This window comes from Prionailurus viverrinus, chromosome A1 (genome assembly GCF_022837055.1).
Source record: "Prionailurus viverrinus isolate Anna chromosome A1, UM_Priviv_1.0, whole genome shotgun sequence".
Taxonomy (NCBI): domain Eukaryota; kingdom Metazoa; phylum Chordata; class Mammalia; order Carnivora; family Felidae; genus Prionailurus; species Prionailurus viverrinus.
In genome coordinates, this window is record NC_062561.1 from 75,326 (window position 1) to 81,170 (window position 5,845).

General features: G+C 49.7%; 1 long non-coding RNA gene across 2 annotated transcripts; it reads left to right on the forward strand.

Annotated features, from left to right (window-relative positions):
- The first annotated feature begins 806 nt into the window (after nucleotides 1–806).
- LOC125168429 (uncharacterized) lies at nucleotides 807–5,518 on the forward strand. Of its 2 annotated transcripts, none has more exons than XR_007153134.1 (2): nucleotides 807–886; nucleotides 3,162–5,518. It is a non-coding gene; the product is annotated as an uncharacterized LOC125168429 (long non-coding RNA). The 2 variants fall into 2 exon arrangements; XR_007153137.1 differs by lacking the exon at nucleotides 807–886 and adding an exon at nucleotides 1,261–1,342.
- The last annotated feature ends 327 nt before the right edge of the window (nucleotides 5,519–5,845 follow it).

Genomic DNA, 5,845 nt, shown 5'->3' on the forward strand with positions numbered 1-5,845 from the left:
TTAACTAACTGAGCCAGCCAGGCGCCCTTTTCTAATTTCAGCCGTTTAGTAAAAGTCAAACACACCTGAAGGCACAATCGAGACAAAGGCAAATCAGAAACCAGAGCTCGCGGGACAGGGCCATAAAATTGCCCAAGGACTAGTCTCTTCCGAGTAGGTGCTGCTTTGTTTTACCAGACCTGGCTTTTTCCAGACTTTGCTGGCGGATATCTCCTCCAAGGGGAAGCGCGCAGTGATGGAGGAAGGGAAGGCGGAGGCAGAGTGGGGCGCCTGAGACCTGGCTAACCCCTGCTGTGAACTCTGGGGGCGGGGGGAGGAGGGTCTAAGAGAGCAGAAGGAAGGTTTCCATGGGACAGGCCCTCGCCTCAACCCGGGGATCCCGGTGCGCCTCCTCCACGGCGGCCACGAGGGGGCGCCGCGGCCGCGCCTGCGAACTCACCTGTGCAGAAGCAGGCACGCGGCTGTTCTCAGCCGGCGGGATCCAGCGGGCAGGTGTGGGTTCGAGCGCGCAGAGCTTCCTGACTTTCGGTCCCCCAGCGCAGGTGTCCAGGCCCGGGGGGTGAGGGGACTGGCTTGGGGGCTGAGCCCCTCAGGTGGAGCCATCGCACTGTGTCTCCTTGAAACCAGGCTCTGAGCAGAGAGAGACACAGAGATGTGTGGGCGCTTCTCCGGCTGGGGGACGTCCTCCTGCGTGTCACTCTCAGGCGGGCGCAGCCGGCCGGGTGTTGACCGCCGCGTGGGCGCCCCGACGGGCGGAGGGAGAGGGAAGACGAGCGGTAAGCAAATCAGTGTGGAGGGGAGAAGACGGAGGAGACCCGCAAGGAGAGGAAGGAAGCGGAGGGGGGAGGCGGGAAGAGGAGGAGAAGCATCAGACCTGAAATCCGAGGTGGGAGGGGAGCTGGGGGCAGGGAGACCGGGTGTGTGGGGCGGGTGGCGGGGCGGGGGTGAGTGAGAGGAGGCCGTTTGCGGCATGAACCCGGGAGGCCTTCTGAAATGAGGCAGCGGTGGGCGCGGTTCTCGGCGGTAGAATTCCACGGGCTGTGGAACTTCCAGAGCTGTTGCTTGGATTGCCTGAAGAAGACGTGTGTGTCGGGTTAGGATGGTTGAGACAGGAGTGGGTGCAGAGGGTTCTGGGGTGCGGGGAGGCAAGTGACCGTGTGTGTACAGTGTGAGGCTGCATTGGGGCGGCGTGAAAGCAAGTCACGCTAATCTGGCGAGAGAGATCATGGTCGGGAACGTACTTTCTTCCAGAGTGAGGCATGTGTGTTCCGCCGAGGACCTACTGACCCTCTGTGATTTTCCTCAAGTATGCGCAGTTCGGCTGCGCTTGTGCTCTCTCGAGGTAACTGGTGTTTAAAACATCAAACGCGTTTTGGTGTTTTGCTGTATCTTTGTTTTGTTTGTCCTTTTAGTTTAAGAGTTTTGCCCCAGCATCTCAGAGATACTTGTGAATAATCACCAAAATGGCCCTTATTTTGTATATTTCGTTTACTTGTTCCTCTTTTATTTGTAGTGTGTGGTTCATTCTTAGTTTTTCTTGTGGTTTATGTGCAAGATAACTTAGAGTAACGTTCCTGATGGAGTTTGGAGTGTATTTAAATGATTCGAGTTAGTTTTTCCCTGGTCTTGGTAAAGGAGATTTTGCGTTTTTGCGTATTTATTTCTGGGGAGGGGGGCGCTAGCTGGTTGGCTGGCCCATGCGCAGGTGCGAGTCAGTTGTAGGTTTGAAAGAAAGGAGCCAAACGTTTGGCGGGTGGGCAGGCTGAAGCACGTCTCAGGATCCCCTCCTACAGCTCCATCCCGTGGTGGAAATGTCATGGTAAAAATGTGGCTTCCACGGGGATATCTTCCTTGATCATTGGCCCCCATCCGTTCTTTCTTTCGGACATCCATGGTGGGCCCCCTTAGGGCCAGAGCCCTGGCCAGGGTTAGGGTTAGGTCCCAGGGGGCTCCAGGCGCCAAATCCCCACAGTGCAGTGGTCTCCCCGGAGTGCTGAGTGCAGGACGCATGGGAGGTTGCTGGTCAGGCTTTGTCTCCACGCTCAAGGGCCCATCTAGAGTGTGGGTCACGCATAGGTCGGGCCTCATTTTCCTCCTGGCGCAGTCGACGACGCTGCTTTGGAAATGGCCTGGAGATCTTCCCAATTCCACGCGGAATCATCCCGCGCTAGTTTTGGGGGGAAAAAGATAGGAGACGGACGATGGGGGTGGGGGGGGCGGGGAGGAGGAGGAGAGGCCTGTTGAGTCCTGATAGGGGCCTGGCCTTATGTAAATCAGGCGGTTCTGGGCGGGGCAGTGGAAGTCCCAGAGCTGTTGCATGGATTGTTTTAGGAAGACGTGTGTGTGGGGTAAGGATGGTTGAGACAGGAGTGGGTTTTGGGGTGCGGGGACGCAAGTGACCGTGTGTGCACAGTGTCAGGCATGTGAAGCTATGGTGGTGGGAGGAAATTAAGGTTATGCTAGCCAGTCAGGAAAAATATTAAGACCGAAAGTAGTAGTTAGTTTTTCCAGGGCTGGGCTTTTCCGTTGCGTTTTGTTGTGCTAGTTATTTCCTCACTTGGTTGTGTGTTTTGTGACAGAAGTGTGCTGGGTTTGTGCTGTTCTTTGGTTGTCAAAGAGTTGGAGATCAAATTTTGTGCTGTAAAGTTGTTGAATTTGTTTTGTGCTTTATTATTTTTTGACAGCAAAGAAAACAGATCCATCTTTAAGAGGAAAGAAAGTGTAACTTTGGTGAAGTTGTTGTGTGTCTTCCTCTTCCCAGGGAAGAGAAGTTAGTTGGGGTTGGGTGTTACCTGTACAACAATCCCCCCAAAAATCTCAAGACAAAACCCGGACTTCCTATCAGGCCACTGCATTCGTGTTGGGCCTTCCTTAAAAGACTTTCAGGAGAATACGATTCAATGAGATTGACACACCTCTAAAGAGGCATGGCCACGCGCACACAGGATGGGTTTTCACCATCAGCTCTGGGACAGAAGGTGGTGGGCCCTGTGCTTGCTCTAGGGCTTAAGCAAAACCTGTCCTTACAATGCTGCCTTGATTTGTAAATATATGTTTTAAGGGTTTTCTGGCTTTGTTTTCACCGGGGCTCTGGCTTTCACTCTGTAAAAGTCTCTATTGAGAATTTACATTGATGTTTTCCAACTTTGGTTTTCACTTAGGGGAGCCACACCATTATGGACTCACAGGAACTGGATTTACTCTCTTGTCTGAAACAATAAAACAAAACCACACAAGATATACAAAATGCAGATTTCCAAGATACTGGGCATCAGGCAAAAGAGGACAGCAATTCCACACTTGGAAACACACAGGTGAGCCAAGCCCTACACAACATATGTGCTGCCTCGAGACAGTTTCCAAGCAAGGTACAGGGAGGGGAAACTGAAGAGGCCAGTGGACTATGTAGAGTTGAGGACACTGAGCTGAGAGTCCACAGGACAATGTGATGGGGAGGGCAGAGCTGTGGAAAATCAATTAGCAAGAGCTGTTGGGGGGCCCTAAGTATGCAGCACAGTCCTGCTCTGTGCCTCCATGGGAGGTAACTCCAGCAAGTCAGGGGGCAATCTTGTGAAAGGGTTAGAGGGAACAGAGCCTGTACCTCAGCACTGGAAATACAGCCTGTTGCCAACAGATAGACTGAAAAAAGTAACCCTCCTAATTCAGCAAGCGGAACTCAAGGAGGTCTTGCCACAATGTTGGGAACTCCTAATTAGCCCTCTGCTGAGCACTGCTCAGGACCACTGAACAAATCATTAAAGCAATACCAGAAATGATCAAACTTTCCAAGTAAATAAATGCATCCCTGAGCAAAGCTCAAAATTAAAGAAAACACAAAAAAATATCCAGCAACCAAACAAGGTAATATTCACACTGGCCATTCCATCCAAGATTTTGAGGTATGCAAAGCAGCAGGAGAAATGACCCTTAATGAGGAGACAGTTCAGTCATCTGAAAATGACCCAAAGCTGACACAGATGGGAGAATCACCAGAGGAAGACATTAAGGTGTTTCTTATAACTGCATTCCATCAGTTCAGAATGTTCAACAGGTAAATGGAAAATGTGAAAAAGATCCAATCTCCTGTTAAGTGATGAAAACCACAATGCCTGAAGAGAAATGTACTGCAAGGGGCTGACAGCAACAGAAAATGCAGAAGAAGAACATTTCATAGGACTTGTTTTGAATCTGCAGACCCCTTTGGTTAGTACTGCCCCCCTCACTCTGTAAAATCTAATCCATAAACACAGGATGTCTTACTGTTTCTTTAGTTTTCTCTAATCTCTTACAGCAGTGTTCTATAGTTTTCACTGTAAAGGTCTTTGCCTCCTTGAATCAGTTCATTTCTAGATATTTTATTGTTTTGGGTGCTATTATAAGTGCAGTTGTTTTCTTAATTTCCTTTTCAGATTGGTCTTTGTTAGTGTAGAGAAACACAACTGAATTTTGTCTATCTTGTCCTCTGCAACTTTACAGAATTAGTTTATTGACTCTAGTATTTTTGTTTGTGAAGTACTTGGGATTTTTCTCTAGATAGGAGGATGCCTTCCACAAATAGAGATAATTTTATTTATTCCTTTCCACACTACTTTTGCTCAACTTCAATTCTAAAATATATTTGGGCTGGGTGTGGAAACCTACACCTGCCACAGGCCACCCATGGATTTTTGGGTCAGAGATGAACAGTGACAGGAGATTGCCTATTTTGGGTCACCTCAGCCCGGGGTCTTGGATAATCACACAGAGCCTGGACAGGGAATTAGAGACCAGCAGGAGTCCTTGTTCTTTGCAACCACCTCAAAAGGCAAGGACCAAAAGACCCCTTGAGGCCCCTACAGGGAGGGTTTCTGCCCTCCCCCGACCTGGGAATGGCCCAGAAGTGAGAAGTCAGAAAAGGGAAGGGGACTGGGGTGGCTGCTGACTCCAGGCCATGGGTGCCTCTGAAAGCTGTGCCTCATTCCACCTGTAGAGAGCTCATTCAAGCAGGGGCCTGGGTCAAGCAATAAAGCAAGCAGTTAAAAATAATGCAGCTGGGAGGTACTGCCAGGACTAGCATCAGCTGACACCTCAGAACTGACAATACTTAGAAACAGGAGGGGGCCAAGACCGATTAAATCCCTTTAAAAAGGGGTGGATTTTTGCAGCAAACTGTCAAACTCTTCAGACATGACCTCTCTATGTTGGACCACTTCTAAAAGGCAGCTAGCTGCCTCCAAAGGCTCTGCCCAATTGATCCTCAAACAGAACTGAGATCCTTCACTGCTTGAACATAATAAGCAGTAAGTGCCACGAGCTGTCCTGGACCGGACCAAGGCCAGAAGGACTGCATGCCCACAGACTGACTTCTACAACTTCTATTACCTTGTTTGTTGTGTGGTTTGTCTTATGTTCTGCTCTGTGTGCTGGGTAAGAAGCCAAGTTTAATCACATGGTGAAACTGAATTTGGAACCCTGAAAGTGCTTTATAATTGTGATTAACTTTGCTTTATGATCGAATAAAGCTGACATTGTGGAAAGACACAGTTCTCTGTGTGTGCCTTATTAGTGTGCTCATGACACTACCTCACCCTCCTGCTCCTCAGGCAGAAAGGGGAAGCCACCAAGCCCAAAAGGCAGCACCACACACACTTGCATAGGGAGCTCTTTCTCTGTTATAATTTGAATTCAAATCCAAGCTACCAAAGTTCCAAACCCCACACCAGCTCTTCCATGACCACTGCATCCCTCCATGATCTTCAGTGCTATAATTGAGTCTCAGCACTTGAGATTAGTAGCAGCTAGAATTGAACCAATCTCTCCCTCTCTACCTTCCTTCCTCCCTCTTTCTCTCCTCCTTCCCTCCCTC